The sequence below is a fragment of the Mauremys mutica genome, chromosome 11, assembly GCF_020497125.1.
Source record: "Mauremys mutica isolate MM-2020 ecotype Southern chromosome 11, ASM2049712v1, whole genome shotgun sequence".
Classification (NCBI taxonomy): Eukaryota; Metazoa; Chordata; order Testudines; family Geoemydidae; genus Mauremys; species Mauremys mutica.
In genome coordinates this window covers 52,087,992-52,105,311 of record NC_059082.1, presented here as the reverse complement: position 1 = coordinate 52,105,311, position 17,320 = coordinate 52,087,992, and the positions used below count along the sequence as shown (strand labels likewise).

General features: G+C 52.6%; 1 protein-coding gene across 2 annotated transcripts in view; it reads left to right on the top strand.

Annotated features, from left to right (window-relative positions):
• The first annotated feature begins 11,474 nt into the window (after positions 1-11,474).
• LOC123343878 (glucagon receptor-like) overlaps positions 11,475-17,320 on the top strand; it is a 32,009-nt gene continuing 26,163 nt past the window's right edge. For both annotated transcript variants that reach the window (XM_044979374.1, XM_044979373.1), the window contains exon 1: positions 11,475-11,535. The gene's annotated coding sequence lies outside the window, so the exon portion shown is untranslated. The remainder of the gene's footprint in view (positions 11,536-17,320) is intronic.

Genomic DNA, 17,320 nt, shown 5'->3' with positions numbered 1-17,320 from the left:
AACAGGGGCGGCTCCAGGCACCAGCACTCCAAGCGCGTGCCTGGGGGAGCAAGCCACTGGGGGCGCTCTGCCAGTCGCCGCTAGGGCGGCAGGCAGGGTGCCTTCGGCGGCTTGCCTGCGGAGGGTCCGCTGGTCCCACGGCTTCAGTGGACCTCCCGGATTGCTAAGGCACTTGACACCTTGGGATCTGTGCGGTAAAGCAGCACCATTACTGTTGGGAAAAGGACCAGCCACTCCACCACACCCTTGATTCCAGCTGCTTCCTCACCTGGCAATATTTGTGGAGTTTTCCTCCTGTCGCTGGGCTCTCTGCTGATGCTGCCAAGCATGGCCCCAGTGGTGATGGTGTCTTGTGGTTGCAGCAAAGACCAGGCTGAATCCCGCCACCACATTGCAGCTGGCACCCGTCAGATGGGAACATTCTTGCGTTAGCTTGGTATCGATTCCAAAGCAAAGGTCAAACACATGAAACCAGCAGCTCAATACATTTGGTTTCTAATTAATAATGAGTAATTAGGAAGGCCATGTTTTAAGTGAGAGATCTCAGCAGTCAGGAGATCCCAGGTCAGGGGCATGCTGGCTTCCCGACCTGCCATGATGGCCCACAGGAGCCATGGGCAGCCAGGCACAGGTCAGGGCTCCTAAGGCTGGGAGCTAAAGAAGGCTCCAACAGTTCCCAGCAGGAGGCACAAAGGTGAGCTGAGGCAAAGGGATAAACTGGGCCCTCTGGGTAAATGGCAACTCCAGCAGCTAATACCGGCTGATTATAGGATGAAATGATGCCTCCGACGAGGGAGAAGGTGGAATCAGTTTGTATGCATGAGAATCCAGCTGCCGAGAACACGGTTCCTGGGACTATTCCATTATACATGCTGATTCTTACCTTCAGCCAACCGGGGTAGAAGAAAAACCCATGCACTATTACAGTGGTTAGCTGTTGCTGCTTCATTGTGCACCTCCTGCTTGCAAGCTAGTAATTTAGCGGTAGCCAACATGTTCCTGCTCTCGCAGCTCTTCCCTGCCAAATGTTCAGGGAATGTTGCATGTTAAGCTGCCCAAGGAGCTCCAGAAACCAATTGTTCCAACCCAAGAATGGGCTGCCTGCTTCACGCTGAATGTCCATCTTCTCGGCTGCAGGACTGCAGCAGTGCTGCCTCCATGCTGGGTGCTCACCACCGCAGGCATGACCGAGCAAGGGTCCCAGCTGCACAATAAGCTTTTCTGGGAATGTGTTTCTGTGAACATACTCACGAAGGCTCGGAGCAGCTTGGTGGAGGTTTGAGTACCAGTTGTGTAACAAGAGGCAGGGCAGCCAGCAGTCACTCCATCACGACTCCGGCCTGCAGCGGTGGGAGGCCGTTGCTGTGCTGTGCTTAGAGTCTGTTGCTGTGCTTGAAGCAAGAGGTGTAAACAGCCTCCTCTCTCATACAAGCTCCACTGAAGCTAGTGGGGTTTTCAAAGCACCCAGCATTGATCTGACTGGCCTGAACGGGAGCCCAAGCTGAGAGCTTCGGGAGCCTCCATCCCTGATCTCAGTGTGCTCCGCCAATGGAACACCAACATAGACTCATGGCAACATCAGGACACATCCTCATTGCCAGAAGGCCTTTCCTGGAGGGTGGGACACTGTTTTCCAAATTGTGCCCTTCCACGGGTATTCCGTCACTCATGGTGCCACAGAGCTGGGGCAGGCACGGTGAAGGGCAGACTTTTGCAGTGCTTAGTCCATTACCCTCATTACCGAGCACCTCAGAGCCCTGAATGTGTTGATTCTCACACACCCCTGGGAGGCAGGCGGGACCACTGTCCCCCTTGTACTGATGGGGAACTGAGGAAGCATATAGAGGAGCACGGAACTAAACCTGGGTCTTCCAAGTTCCCCCAACCTAACAACTGGACTGTCCAGCACCCACAGCCTGCAGTGGCTACCACCACAATGGTGCTGCTGCCTTTGCATCTGTCCTGCACCAGTGGCCATTGGAGGTGGTTCGCAAACTTAGCTCCTGAGCTCTTGTCGTCATTAAAGATTCTAGGGCACTTTCCCCAAGAGCAGATGGTTTAACCCCAGTGCCCTGGCCAGATTCCAGCCTCTATCCTGCCGTCCTGCTTCCACGGCATCCAGGAACCTTGGTTACTCCCTGCCCCAAACGCACGCACAGTCTTTGCCCTAATACAGAGACACTGAGCCCTCCAGCCTGATGCCCTCTCTATGCTGTCTGGCTTTGAGACATCAGTGTCATTTAAGTGTCCAAGGGTACGTCTACACTGCAAAAAAAACCCTGCAGCAGTCAGTCTCAGAGCCTGGGTCGACTGGCTCCGGCTTATGGGGCCTGCGCTCCAGGGTGAAAAATAGCAGCATAGACATTCAGGCTTGTGCTGGAGCCGAGGCTCTGAGACTCTGCCCTGTCGCTGGGTTTCAGCCCGAGCCAGCACATCTCCACTGCTAGTTTTAGCCCCGCAGCGCAAGCCTCACAAGCGCAAGGCGCTTGACCTGGGCTCTGAGATGGGTTACTGGGGGGTTCGTTTTTGCAGCTTAGATGTATCCTTGGCGGGCACGGGAAAAACTTGGCCACTGATTTACGTGCTGGCAGGTGCTGAGCCTTTTGGAAAACCTGGCCTCAAGTCTTGGTGGCTGCATCGACGCTGGAGAACCTCTGGAGACCTGCCATTGTTTATACTGCCTTTGGCCAGCTGGAGAGCTTTGATGGATGGAGTAATTTGGGTTTTCTTTCACTCGGCTGATATAAAATATGGATTGTTACAATTCTGTTGGATTCCTCCCCTGCCTTGGGGCAGTTGGCAGAGACTCTCGTGTGATTTTTCATACACTACTGAACATTATTCTTTGTTTTCCAGTGTCCAAACCTTTGGTTACAGGACATTAGATCTTATCTAGTTAAAGGAAGATAAAGAAGACAGGCCACACAGTGGTGGGAATTCACCATGCGTAGGCCTCAAGCACAGAGAGTGTCACTGATGTGGCCACCTAGCTTCAAATATTGCTGCTGAACCCAAACAAGTGCCTGGCTGGGACTGGGATGGGCCCCTGGGTCTACCGTGGAGGTGACTCTACTCCCCCCACACGGGGCCCCTAAAATTGAATCTCAGCTATTGGAGACCAAGTCCGGCTTCTGTTTCCATGGGAACAGCTGTTAGGCTGCAGAGTATACATACGGTAAAGATTTTCAAATCCATGAGCTTTAATAAGTGTAGCTAAGTTCATCCAGCCTCCATCCCTGGGCCCATTCCTTTCAGCAGAGAGCCCAAACTGCCCTCCTTGCTTTCCCAGCTGCCCTCAAGAACCAGGTTTCCCTCAGCTCTCCTCCTCTTCCCTCCAATGCCTTCCTCTCTGTGCTGCCTAATGCACTCCAGGCTGGTGCAAGGGCCTCCTCCTCTGCAGCGCCTGGCATTAGAGCAGCTTTGTGCACCACTCTACCGCACAGTGCAGTCAGCAACCCTATCCACGCCAGCTTCACCCAGGCCAGGATTTGGGCAGAGCATGGCAGGGTGCTGACACTGTCCGGCACGGACTAGGTCAGGAAGGGGGCCAGTCAGTGTAGCTTCATGGATGTTAGTGGCCTACCCTGATTTACAGCAGCTGAGGATTGGAGCCCCAGTGTCTAGGTGTGTCTGGCGGGGTGTGTTTTTCTGGATGGAAACACCTTGCTGCCTGGGTTAGTTGCTGCAGTCACTGTGTGTGGGACTCTGGCCCTCATCTCCAGCGCAACACCCCTGGGGATGGGGAAGAGCTGAGGCTTCCATGCAGGGAGCACAAAGAGGAACTTGTCATTACTGAAGATGCCAGCACGCACAGGCTTTCCCTCTCCAGCCTCTCAGGCCCAGGGACACAGCCCATGTGGCTCTCTCAGTGCACCAGGGTGCCTTTGCCCTGGCCTGGTTAAGGAATCATGGAATGAATTGGGGATCTGGAGCTCTCAGATTTCCCCAGGCCCTTCAGTGTGCTTCAGAGCCTGGCCTCGCCGGAGGATGTTCTGCTAGTGCTGGACAGACACCACCGGCTCACGCGGCTCTCTTAGCCCGATCAGCTGCCTTTGCTAACACTGGCCCAGATGCCCTGGCATGGTGCTTGTGTGACTGCACTGTGATCTACGACAGGGTCCAGCTGGACTAGTGTTCTTCTGGCCTTGGGGCTCTCTCTGTGGGCAGTCATTAGGTTCTGTCCCGTTGTCCCTTCCTGTGTGTGTTATGGAAGGGCAGACGGTGCAGGCTGCAGTGCCAACAGTTTGCTGGTGACACTGGGCTCTGCATCTCATCAGAGCCAGATGGGAGAGTCTCTCAGCTCTCCTAGCGTCTAACCAGGAATGAGACCGGTAGGAGGACAGGCTGACTGTCCATCAGTCCAGAGGTGACACTGGCTGGCTGGCAACAAAGCCAGAAGGGATGGCAGGTGATAGCTTTTGCATTCCATCTGCCAGCAAGATGCACAGTTTGGAGGCCTTAGTGGAGTCGCAGTTGTTTCCGCAGGGTGGAGTAGCAGCTATAGCTGTGAATGCATTTTCTACATGCAGCTGGCAAAGAGACTACGGATCTGAGCCTCAATGGCCACGAGACACATCACCTCCAGGCTGGCTTACTGCCATATGCTCTACGTGGGACTGGAGCTGCTTGGTCACCCAGTGCAACACATGACCCCTGGGATCCCATAGTCGGTACTGGCTTCCTGCTGGGCCCTGGCTGCCATGCAAGCCCTGTGCGGTTTGGGACTCAGGATGTGTCTACTTTGCAGGCAGATGAGATTGCAGTTCCTGCAGCCAGGGCCGAGCTAGCTTTGATCTAGATCAAAGTTAGCTTGAGTAACAATGGCTGGGTAGCCACGGCAGCAGGGGTGGTGCACGGGCTGACCTCCTGAGTACAGCGCCGCCCAGGACCCATGAACTAGCTAGATCTAAACTAACTCAGGTCTGCCTATCCCAGATGCAGTCACACCTCCTAGCTCCAGTGTAGACATATCATCGGAGGCCTGCTTTACGCACTAAGGCTCAGCTGAGGGCCCAGGGCTGACATAGCCAGATGGCTGGTAGCACAGTGCTCAGCTCCAGAATTCATTCCCTTTGCTGGGCTGAGAGCGCCTGTGGCTGGTGAATTTCATTCATGCCTCAGGAGTCATCTGCTTGCCTCCACATTAGCCTCAGGGCCTGGTGTGAAGCGGCAGATCGTGCCCTTTAGGTGGGAGAATTTCGCTGAGCCCAAAGCCCCTAGTCTGACACTTTAGTGTGTTTAGAACAGCCCTTTTTATGGATCATAATCGGCATTTGAACCCAGGACCTTCAGCACTAAAAGCTTGAGTCTCCACCTCTTGATTGAAAGGAGCAGCTTCATTAGCTTGCAGCAGCAGTAGGGTCTTATCCTCTGTTTAGACAAGCCACTAGAAGGGGACACAGCATGCTTAGCTAGCATGCTACATGCTTGTGTAAAGTAATGGCCATGTTTTATTTCTATCAGTGAGCTTAGAACTGTTTAATAAGCACATTTCATAGTTTAACAAATAAGCAACATACATGCATACTTAATAGGCAGGTTCCCAATGTCAGAGTCTCTCTGCTAGCCACTATAATGCACTCAATAAACACCAGTCACTAACCCCTTATCATGAAAGGGGCCCTGCTACTGGCTGGAGGAACTCCACCTCCACAGTACAAAGGGAAGGGTAATTTTATGGCTCTGCTGCTCTTAATAACATGGTATAGCTAGGCCAAAAGAAGCAGGTGCAGGAGAGGAAAATAAGAGCAAGAACAGTTAATATCAAATACCCAAAGCTATTTGATTTCCAGTTGCAATGACACACATGGTCATGACATCCTTCACTGCACAGCATCTCACTGCCAGGTTCCATCAAAGAACAGGAGGCTGATGCTGCCAGTCCCCCAGACTCCAGCACTCGGACAGGGAAAGTAAAGAGTGACACGGGGCGGGAGGGAGGGGCAGCGCCAGGAGGGGTCCTGTTCCCCAGGCCAGAACCATGCAGTGGAAAGGCCAAACAATCCAGATTAGATAGGAGCAATGTGCGTGGAATCATTGAGCCCAGTTTGTCTGGCTTGGCAGATGCACGGATGAGTTCTGCATTGCAACATGGAGATTATCATTCATAATTGTTACTGAGTGACCTAGCACATTTTGCAAATCTCAGAGTGCTTTTCAGAAGTACAAGCAGTGCCCTTCACCAAAGTGCAGCAGTTTCTGGGGTGGAAGGCAGCTGCTATTATTAAGTATCAGAGGGGTAGCCATGTTAGTCTGGATCTGTAAAAGCAGCAAAGAGTCCGGTGGCACCTTATAGACTGATAGACGTATTGGAGCATGAGCTTTCGTAGGTGAATACCCACTTCATCGGATGCATGTAGTGGAAATTTCCAGAGGCAGGTATATATATGCAAGCAAGAATCAGGCTGGAGATAACGAGGTTAGTTCAATCAGGGAGGATGAGGCCCTCTTCTAGCAGTTGAGGTGTGAACACCAAGGGAGGAGAAACTGCTTTTGTAGTTGGCTAGCCATTCACAGTCTTTGTTTAATCCTGAGCTGATGGTGTCAAATTTGCAGATGAACTGGAGCTCAGCAGTTTCTCTTTGAAGTCTGGTCCTGAAGTTTTTTGCTGCAGGATGGCTACCTTTAAATCTGCTGTTGTGTGTCCAGGGAGGTTGAAGTGTTCTCCTACAGGTTTTTGTATATTGCCATTCCTAATATCTGATTTGTGTCCATTTATCCTTTTACGTAGGGACACCTGCTCTCGGCAGTGGCTGGGCAGCGGGACAAATTTGGAGGCAGCTCTGGGCTCCTGGAAAGAAACACCCTGCAGGTGGTGGAGCAGAACCTAGGGATCCTGCCACTTGCTCAGCCCCAGAGAGACAGGGTTGCATTTAGTGCTGTAGAGCAACCCCTAGTGGGCAGCCTAGGAGCAGCAGCCATGAGCCAAGTGTTGAGGGAGACCAGAAGCAATAAAATCAGAAGATGCTCAGTGCAAAATAGCGAGAGACAAAACCCATCCAGAACAGGAAAATTGGCCTCCAAGCAGCATCTGGGATGAGCATCAGATCGGTGCTTCTGGAGCTGCCATGGCTTTTAAATAAACGATGAGGCAAAGCAGACATGTGCCAGGGGGGTGGGCAGGGCACATGTATAACAGTGCTGTTGGCACCGGGAGTCTGAGCTACATCAGTTATTTTCCTCCCACCTCCCACTTTGTGATACTAGACAAACAACCCCAGCTCACCCATGCAGGCATCTGGGGACGAATGCCACCTAAGCCCACCCCTCTCTTGCAAGTACATGACAGAGTGGGTGAGGCCATGTTTCCAGAGCAGTGCTGAGCATAGCTCTGCGCCCCTGGGATGACTGCAATTAATACCCACACTAAGGAAGAATTGTATGTGCAAAGTGCCCCCTGTAAAGTGGGTGCCTGTACCAGGTGAAAAGGGGATCTGGATAGAAGATAACTGAAATGACAGCAAATATCTGCAGCCTTATTGAGTCATTCCCTGGCCCCTCACCCCTTAGTCACAGCTTAGCCAAGCTATGCAGATTTCGGAGCCCAAGCCTGCCCCTGGTAGCTGTGGAAAGTTGCATTAATAGGCACCCCTGAAGGCAGGGCAGGGAGCACAGGGGAACCTGGCCTTGCATGGATGAGAGCATGGCTGTGACAGAGCTTGCAAGGGACTCCTGCCACTAGCAGGACGCAGCCCACAGCCGCTCCTTGTTGGGATCATGTGGCTCACACACAGAGCCTGATCCCTCAGAGGAGGACACAAAAATCCGCAAAGCGTTCTCACACCCCAGTTCTGTACCCACTTCCCAGCCCTCCTTGCCCCTATGGGTTTAAATGGGCACTTGGGGAGTGCAGGGTCAGGCCCATCTGTGTCACCACTGCCCTCTGCTGGAGAGAGTGCCCCATGTTTGTCTCCGAGACGGAGCTGCAGTGCCCTCTTAACGGCCATAGCCAGGGGTGCTGGAACAAAGTGTGTAGTGGGGTGCTGAGAGCCATGGAACCAAACTGTAAAGCCTGCGTGTGATGGAAACCACTTCAAGCCAGGGGGTGTGGCAGCCCCCAAGCACCTCTAGTTCCAGCATCCATGGCCGCAGCCTGCAGCTGAGCCTTAAGCCGGCTGCTGCTAAGCCAGCATTCAGCCACAGCCCCGTGTCCCGCGGGTTCTGGGCTCCCTGGTGCAGTTTGGGTGTGAGTTAGTTGATGACCGTGCTATATTTCTTGCAGACAAAGGTTCCTTTCTGCTCTCAAGGCATTGCATTGCCTTGATCAGATCAGATCAGCTAATTAGAAAGGAATCAGTCCCAGATCGTCTGTCGCATGGTCCCTACTTGATGGGCTTTTGTACTGTTAGAAATCCCAGGTGGAGAGATTGTTTCAGTATGTCTTTGGGCACGGGGCTGTTTGAATGGAGAACATTTCGATTGATGGGAGGTTCTGATGGGCTAGTAGAACCAGGGCTGATATGGGAGCAGGTACCCTCTGAAATCTCTCAGGATACTGTCTGAAGCTCAGCTCTTTAAATCCTGCGTAAGCGCTTTATTTTTAGCATCTTTTCCGAATGCACCAAGCAAGCCCTGGGAAAGCTGTATAATCTGCTTGCATGCGAGGCACCAGCTAGGCTAGGGGGCAGAGCCCAACCCAGGAATAAATCCCAGGTCAGATGCAAGAGCACCATCCTTCATCCTGCGGAAAAGGGCAAGCCAGAGGGCAATGTTTTCCGAGACTGAAAACCAAGGCCCCCAAATGACGCACACCTGGAATATCCTGTGCTCCAGAGGAAAGACGAATCTACCTCTTAGCACATTATTTTGGGCTGGTTTGGTCTGCTTAATTCTTTTAAAATCTCCGTTGGGGGTTTTATTTGAGATAAACAGCCCAGCAGTATTCTGTTTACTAGACAGATGCATCTCTTAATTGATCTGAATTGCTTTACCTGTTTAAAGCCTGTACAAATGTATGAGTTGCCATGTTTTGTCTGTTGAGTGAAATAAATGGCTTCTTAAAAGTCTCTTGCAGACATCGTAGTGTGTGCACAAGATAGATGCAGGGATCCCTTTACAGAAATGCGGCTGTTTCTGAGGTGGGAGGCAGCAGCTACTTATTAGTTCACAGCAACACTATGCAATGGCATAAGAAGTAGAGAAAAGTAGCATAGCTCTCAAGAGCAGCAGAGGAATTTAGGGGACAAAATGTAGCTGGCTCACTGAAGCTAACACCCTGGCTTTGTTTGTAGTATAAATAATAACCACAGTTTTACCCACCCTGGGTACTGGAATCAGTGACTTCTCTCAGCCTGCAGGTGTTTTTTCTTTCCTGCAATTTTGATCATGCTGGTCTGTGGAGTTTCCTTGTAACCAGGCTAGGCACCTCCCAAGTGCTCCCTCATGGCCTGGGGTGGCTCTGCTGGACCTTGCCTCATTTTCCCCTTCTGGTCACAGCCGCTTAAGAACTCTGCATCACAGTCCAATGGTCATTAAAACACTCTCCCTTCTGGGGTCCAATTTATTTAGTTCTTCCATACCTTGGCTCTCCAGGTCCCATCCCAGTACAATGTCTCTCTTCCTGTGAAACAGAAGGCCTCACAGCTCCTTCCCAGAGCTGGGTGCAATTCAGACCAGCCCTTTATTCCCTGCAGTATTCACCTGCTTCCTTCCATCAACTGCAGCTTCCCCTGGCATGCATCTTATCTATCTATCTATCTATCTATCTGCCTGCCTGGCAGTCCCACTCCTCCCAGCTAGAGCATTACGCTCCCACTCGGGTTCCTTTTAAATCCCACACCTGATGCAGGTGTAACAGGGCAGGGCTGGCTGACCTCAGGCCTCCTGACCCTTAAAGGGGCAGGCTGCCCTGTTACATTCCTCTTGGGCTCCTTTGAAAGATCTCAGGCGTTGTCTACATTTTCTCATTCTGCTCAACTAAACAGAGCAGAACCACTTCCCTACACTGCACAGCCAATCTCTCTCTGTTACTCCAGAATGGCTGATGAGCAGAGATCGCCTCGTAGCACTAAGACCTGGCCGCTTTCAAAGAACAGATCGTGGCACATTGAGGAAGATGCTCTAATGCACTGTGATAAACCAGGCAAACTGAATGTAACAACAAATGGGCAAAGGACTTGTTGCACGTTACTCCTGCTTTTAAAACCTTTATTTTGGCCCTGCTTCTGCAAACATGCATTTGAGCCCAAGCAGGCACTGAGCTGACACTTCTGCATGTCAGTAATTAGAATCATAGAATCTCAGGGTTGGAAGGGACCTCAGGAGGTCATCTAGTCCAACCCCCTGCTCAAAGCAGGACCAAACCCTCATTTGTCATGAGTGAGGCCTCCCAGTTATTAGTGAAGCTCTGGTGTTGTAGGGCCCCATTGATGCCCTGCCAAGAGGAATTCTCCCTCCACCTCACACATTTCTTTGCTTCCTTAAAATGCATGAAGGTCTGCAACGTTTTCTGGGTTTGCTTATTGTTTTAAATCACAATTTCTTTTCTCATTGTCTTTTTAACCTTCAGGAATATCAGCCAGGTCTTGCCTTCCCTCTCCCGTTGCAAGACTCCTCGGAGGACCAGAGAACTGGAGCGGGAGCCCTCAGTAGATTTGAAACATTCTTTCAGACATCTGAGTTAAACTGAGGCTAACAAAAAGAACCAACTACCCCAGGGTTTTAAACAGCCTAACAGCCCCTTTGCCACTCCTTGGTAGTTCACACTTCACGCTCTGCTGTTTGTGACAGCAGCAGCCTAGAGACTTCCAGAGAAAACAGGACAGACAATATCATTCATAATAATCGTCCGTCTCTCCGTCCCCCAACATTAAAAACACACACACACTTCAGGAGGCAAAAATCCCCAACCCATTCCAGGCTCTCTTTACCCCACGGGAAGACTCATATGTGAGTGCAAACTGGTTTGTGTCTTTCCTTTGCAGGCGGCCTTTCGCTCAGGAGAGACCAAACTGCGAGGAAGTGCTGGAAGGAATGGGGAGGGCGAGCACCCAAGCAAGAGGGCAGATCTCTGTGCCCCACCGCACGTCAGTTCAAGTTGGGAACAATTGCCATGGGACAGGATGGACTGGGCGGGAATGAATGTACGTCTGAGCGGGAGCTCCCTGTGCAGTGAGAGGCTGGGAGGGGAGTGGGAGGCAGGCTTGTAAGAGTCTGTGGCGTGGTGACAGCTCTCAGACACACACACATGCTCGCTCTCTCATACACACAGATGCTCACATAGCCCTAGCAACACGGTTTGCCAAGGAGGCAGGTACACTTTAGACTCCGGCTACAGCTAACTTGTCTTCACTCCCCTCCCAGCAATATCTCCATCCTGTGGTTCCTAGGTGCTAGGTTCCCAGGCTGGAAACAGGAGTGGAGAAGTGGACTCTCCTACCCAGTTCTCGGGCAGGCTGCGGTTCTCTCCTTAGCTGTGGGGATTTACGTCCAAAGCAGAGTGCTCCTTGGGCAGCCAGCCAAGTCATCTGTGGAGACACAGGGCTGCCTTCCACCAGCAGCCTGGGCTGAGACAGGAGAGTGCTGGGGTTTGGAAAGGTAAGTGAAATTCAAATCATTTCAGAAGAATGGATGGGGAAGGGAGCTGGGAATATCAGGGGAGGTGCACAGGTTATTGAGGGTTGAGAGAGTGACTGTGAGTTAAACTCTGTGCAAGGTCAGGAAACTGGGAAAGCCTGAGTTATTTTGCAGTGGGGCTGAGCATCACTGTGTAACCAGAGGTACAGCAGGGAGATCCTTCTGCACTCTACTACATCTGGTATATAGTGCATCTTTCAGTGCCCTCATGCTCCAGCCACTAGGTACGGCACGTGTTTAAAGTCCATAGTTACAGTCTAAGCCCCGAAACTGGTGTTAAGTATAATCTTGTTTCCCACAAAGCATTCTCTGCAATTGCATTCCATCCTGATAGTCGGATTTGATTTACCGCCTGCAAATTCACTCTTTAATCTGTTTGACTGCTTGCTGAGAGGTTTATTTGAGGAGGGTTTAAAGGGACAGACACTATGACCAGAAAATGTATTCTAGCCTATTGGTATTTTCCTTAGACTGGGCTACTCTGTGTAACCCAGGGCAAAGGAGTCTGTAAATTATATCCTCTAGTTTCTAAGTGCAGTGTGTGCAATGTATGGATACAGCCAAAGACTTATCTGAAGGGACGTCCCATTGACTAGACTGTCATATTTCATTGCAATGGAACGGGTGCCACCAGAGCCTTAAGAAGTAATTATTTAAAGGAATGAAATGAACAAGTATGTGACTGTTAAATCTCTTAACTTGCAAAATAAAACCTCTCCTCTTGCTCTCTTCTGGAACCTTGGTGTGGTTCTCTCTCCCTTCCGGGAAATCTTTGTGCGATGTTATTGACACCCATAAATTGTTCTGGATTCCTTGTTCTCCACATGAGCTCAGACAGGATTTAACAGCTGCTCTCCAAGACGCCATCACATTTCCACCATCAAAGTGTTCAGAGCAGAGCGTTTGAAAGGGAAAAGATGTTAAAGAAACCAGCGCCCCGGGAGAAAGCAGTGACGTGCCAGTCTGTGTCGGTGCTGCTGGCTAGCAGGGTTGGAAGGTCAGCTGGAGGTGCAGGGGCCATGCTGAATGGGAGTGAGGGGAAAAGGCAGACAAAAGGACTTTGCGCTGACTGGGCGGGCCACCTGGGGAAGGGCTGAGGGCTAGTTCTGTGACTTCCAATGGAGCTCCAGGCATCTGCAGGGTGGTGGTTGTAATGGCATGCTAAACTGTATCGTACTGTTCAGCCATGAGGTGCCGCTGGGTGTGACACTTTATTTAAGCTAACCCCAGTCAGACCTGGCAGAGCATTAAAGGATCTCAAAGTGAACACATCTGGAGCATATAGGCAGCTCTGTGGCCAGTCCATAGCTGGTACGGGAACATGACAGTGGTGAGGGACCCAGTCACAGTGCCCTGGGGGTGGTTCTAGCCCAGGGAAGGCTTGGCACAGGACAAGTGAAGGGATAGCGTTGCCGGTTTGAATGTCTAGCCTCACTGGAAAGCCCTGTTGCTATTCTAGCACTGTCAGCTGATCCCCTCCACCTGTGCAGTGCAGGGGATCAGCTCAGGGCTGGGGTCCGGTTGGTTCTGTGTAGACACCAAAGATCCACTTGCCACGAGGCTAGCGGCTTGCCCCAGTGTCCTTGGCCTAAATTTCCCCTCCCCCATACTGTTGGGCAGGGTGATTCATAGATTTTTAAGGACCACTGTGATCATCTAGTTTGAAATCCTTCACAATACAGGCCATAGGAGGGCCCTGAATTCATTCCTGTAGTTGAACTAGAGCATATATCTGTGCAGGGTACCTGTTGGCTGCTGCCCAGAGGTGGCTGCATTTCAGTGCAGCAGAGTTTGCAATGTGCTTTGGGATCCTTTAGGTTGGGAGGTAGTATAGGTATTATAAGAAAGAAACTTGACCTCAGGAGCCAGGAGATGAATCTCCTACACCTGGAATGGAGGCTTTAAACAAAGAGATGCTGATTAATCATCATCCATCTGTTAAGGGCTGAAAAGGTGTTTGGGGCTGCTGGAAACAAAGACCAGACATGAGAGTCAGTCCCTGTCTGGAGGAGCCTGCAGTGTGAACACCAAACCAGGGCTGCCCAAGTTGGGAACACAGCAGTAGCCTGGCCACACCCCCTTTGGAAGGACACGTAGGAAGGACACACCCCCATGGGGCATTTCTGCTAGATTTAAGGCTGCTCTGCAGACTGGAGCAGCACAAAGCAGCCTTAATGGGGCTGAAGATCTGGCCCTGGGAGACCTAGGGGAAAGACTTAGCTTAGAAATCTAAAAATAATTCTCATTAAAGCGAGTGAGGGGTGTGGGCGCCCCAGCAGGCATGGGCTGCAGGCGTGAACGGCAGGACGTATCCTGGAACACCTGGGCTGAGAGAGGGCACTGTACACATGGCCCAAGGCAGGGACTGAGTCAGAGGGAACGTCCTTTGCTCTGCTGAGCCCGTCCCTTGCATGCCTCACAGGTAGATGTAAGCGTGTCCGATTACACAGTCGTGTGCAACGGGGGACAGGTCTCCCTACCCCCACCTGGGGAACAGCGCATCCCAGACACAGGGGCAGGGAGCCCTGTGGATAGGTGTGGTGGGCTCACTACAGCACTCATACATCTGCAACCTGCATTCCCCGCCACAGGGTGGCAGAGCCAACAGACCTACCATTTTTAAGGGGCCATCACTTAACTCCCATCATTGCCACATGTTGCTTTGGCCACCACAAGCATGGGACTTGATGGGTGCAGGAGAGAGGCGGCTATCTAATACAGAGAGGGAACCTGCCTCCTCCTCCTCAACCTCTTCCTCCCCCACCTCACATTTCCTGCTCAGCAGGTTCAGTGGTCAGCCTGGTTGGAAACACCCAGGCCAGCTCATCAGCATAGGGACAGGTTGTCCACCAAATGCCTGAGACCTTGCTCTTGTCCTTCACTTGATTGATCTATTCCCTGCACTGTGCAGCCATCTGCCGACTTTCTGAGATACGCCCCAGCCACCTTCTGACTGCGTTTGCCAAATTCAGATCGGCTGGGAAAAAGTCTTCTCTATGCCTTGGACAAGGACTATTGGCTCCACTTTTCCATCGCTGAGAGGTGGCTAACGCTGTTACTGTGGCGCTCCCAATGTTCAGCTCTCTGGGTGATGACGTGACAATGCTGGGAATGTCCAAGTGACTGCAGTGTCCAGGCGACATAGGCCTGGAAGCAGAGTGGCCCACTGGACAGCATGCTGGACAGAGACGCAGGAGATCTGGGGGTTAACATCAGCCCTGTCATGTCCACTTGCTGTGCTCAGTTTCCCCATCTGTGAAACAGGCACAGTAACACTGATCCTGCTTTGTACAGTGCTTTGAGATTTACAGCTGGTAAGAGCTGGGTGTTACGATACATGGGGTCCCAGAGCAAGTGAGCTGATGTAACTCGCACCGCGGAGCGCAACAGGAAGAAGTGACTCGCAGCAGGGCATGAGTGTGTGTATGGTAAAGCAGCCCCTACCTGACTGGAGCCCATGTCTTCTTCCAGCTCAGTGGTGTGTCAGTCCTGCCAGCGGCGAATCGCAGAGCTGTGCCTCCCTTCCACAGCTGGATGGAACCTGGGAGAAAAGCAAAGACACCTGGGTTAATTCCTCTATTTCCTTTCTACTCCCAGCTAGTCTGCTGGGCAGCAGGACATTTCCAAGTGTCGATATGACTCCTATGGCCAGATCTGGGCCCCTTCATAGGGAGTAGCTGCATGGTGCCTGTTCTGGGTCCCCCCCACGTGCCCCAGTGCCTTGCATCTGGTTGCTGCTGCAGTGCTGATCTCTGAACCCCTGGGCAGCAGTGCTCAGCCCTTGCAGGCAGCTATCCATCCTGCTCCACGAATCTTTGCCCTTTAAACAGCAGCCCTTGGAGCAGTGACTGCAGGAGCTGGATGGGCGCTGGGGCTTGGCAGAGAATGCTGGCCCTGGATTACTGGCTGGTTGCACTCAGCAGCAGCCCACGCCTCTCCTGGTAAGAGAGCCGCCTTTCATTCCTTCTGACCCCGTCAATGATGGACATCAGGGCCCAGGTTTGTCCTGCCTGTGCAGTCCAGTGCTGCTCAGTTCTGACAGCCCATTGTGGCCCAGCACCAGGCCCACTGCTGAGGCTATGCTGGGGTTAACCCTCCCTATGCTGGGCTGAGCACAAGTGCCCAATTACCCGTGAAATGGTGCAAAATGAATGACAGTGTTCTGCAGAATATGAATCTGTGCAGCGAGGCTGAGAGATGACTGTGGGGGCAGGGGGACAGGATCACAGGCTGCTGATATCTGGAGGAGGTGCAGGAATTACAAATGCGACAACGAACACAGGCTGGGTAGCAGAGAAAGTCTCTGGGCGTGCAATCGACTGGGCCCTGGAAGTCTGGCAGCACTCACTGTGCTAACCTTGCCATAGCCAGGTATAGCCAGGGAAAGCCGTCAGCAAGCAGGCAATGGAGTGGCTAGGACCTACCAGGCCTCACTGCTATGATCCTAGTCACTGATCCTGTTTTCCACCCATCCTGGCTTCTACAGGTGGGCGTGCAAGATTTGCTCAGATCCAAGCCTGGTGTGGAGCATGAGGGAAGAGAGTCTGAAGTCATCCCCCTCTGCCAGCCCTCAGGGCAAGGTGGCTCTCTCACAAGTGCCCCACATGGGCAGTACTCTGCCTGACCCTTACCTGGGGCAGGGCACAGAGAGCAGGGAGGGCACAGGGAGCTCGTGCACCAGGCCAGGAAGAATTCCAGTGCCTACCTGTGTTCAGGGGAGCCCAGTGGTGGCTCTTGCCCTGCTCCCCTGGATACGTGCCTCTGCCCCTCTACACACTGGCTGGCACAGCTGGTGGACCACATGGCAGGGGAGTGAGCTGCATCCCTTCAAGGGGGTAGGAGCAGGCAGGCGGCCTCGGCTCGCCCCACAGCTTGGGGAGGTCCCCAGCATGGCTGTTAGGGTTGCCAACTTTCTACTCGCACAAAACCGAACACCCTTGTCCTGCCCCGAGGTCCCACCCCCGGCTCACTCCATCCTGCTCCCCTGTCGCTCGCTCTTCCCACCCTCACTCACTCGCTCATTTTCACAGGGCTGGCTCAGGGGGTTGGGGTGCGGGAGGGGTTGACGGCTCCAGCTGGGGGTGCGGGCTCTGCAGTGAGGCAACGGATAAGGGGTTTGGGGTACAGTTCCCTCTCTGCACCTGAGGGCCCCATACAGCACCAATAGCAACTGGCAGCCTGTGTGAATCCCAGGTCAGCTGATACAAGCCCCCATACAGGCTTAGCCTGCTGACTGTGGGGCTCAACACATGCTGGGCTCCAGTCAGCATCTGCTCCTGTCCAGCTAAGGAAGAACAGAGGGAGAAGCCCTTCCCGGAGTGAGCTGATGAGTCTTCCTTCCTTAGCTCTGGAGAGGCTGCTAATCGCAGCTGGTCCTCAGTGAAACGCACTAGCCGAGAGGGCCTTGCATGCTGAGTGCAGCAGACATGCTTCTCCCTGGGGAGTCCTGCACCCAGGACTGATTCACTCCTCAGCTGCGCTCGTTAAGGGCAGAGAGGGCTCCAATTAAAGCTGGGCCCTGGGAGCCCTGCTGCTTTCCCAGTGCCCAGGAGGATGGCAGCTGTTAGAGGTGGGTTCAAGGTGGGGAGATTTGGCTCCGGATTCCAAGCACCCCAATGGTCAGGGTCTCTGGAGCAGGTTTGGCCAAAGGCTCTTTGCCGACTGGTCCTGCTGGGGGTGGAAAGCATTGATTGACAGGGAAACAAAGGAGTGGCTGCCCAGCTCCTCCCTATGCTCCCCTGGGCTG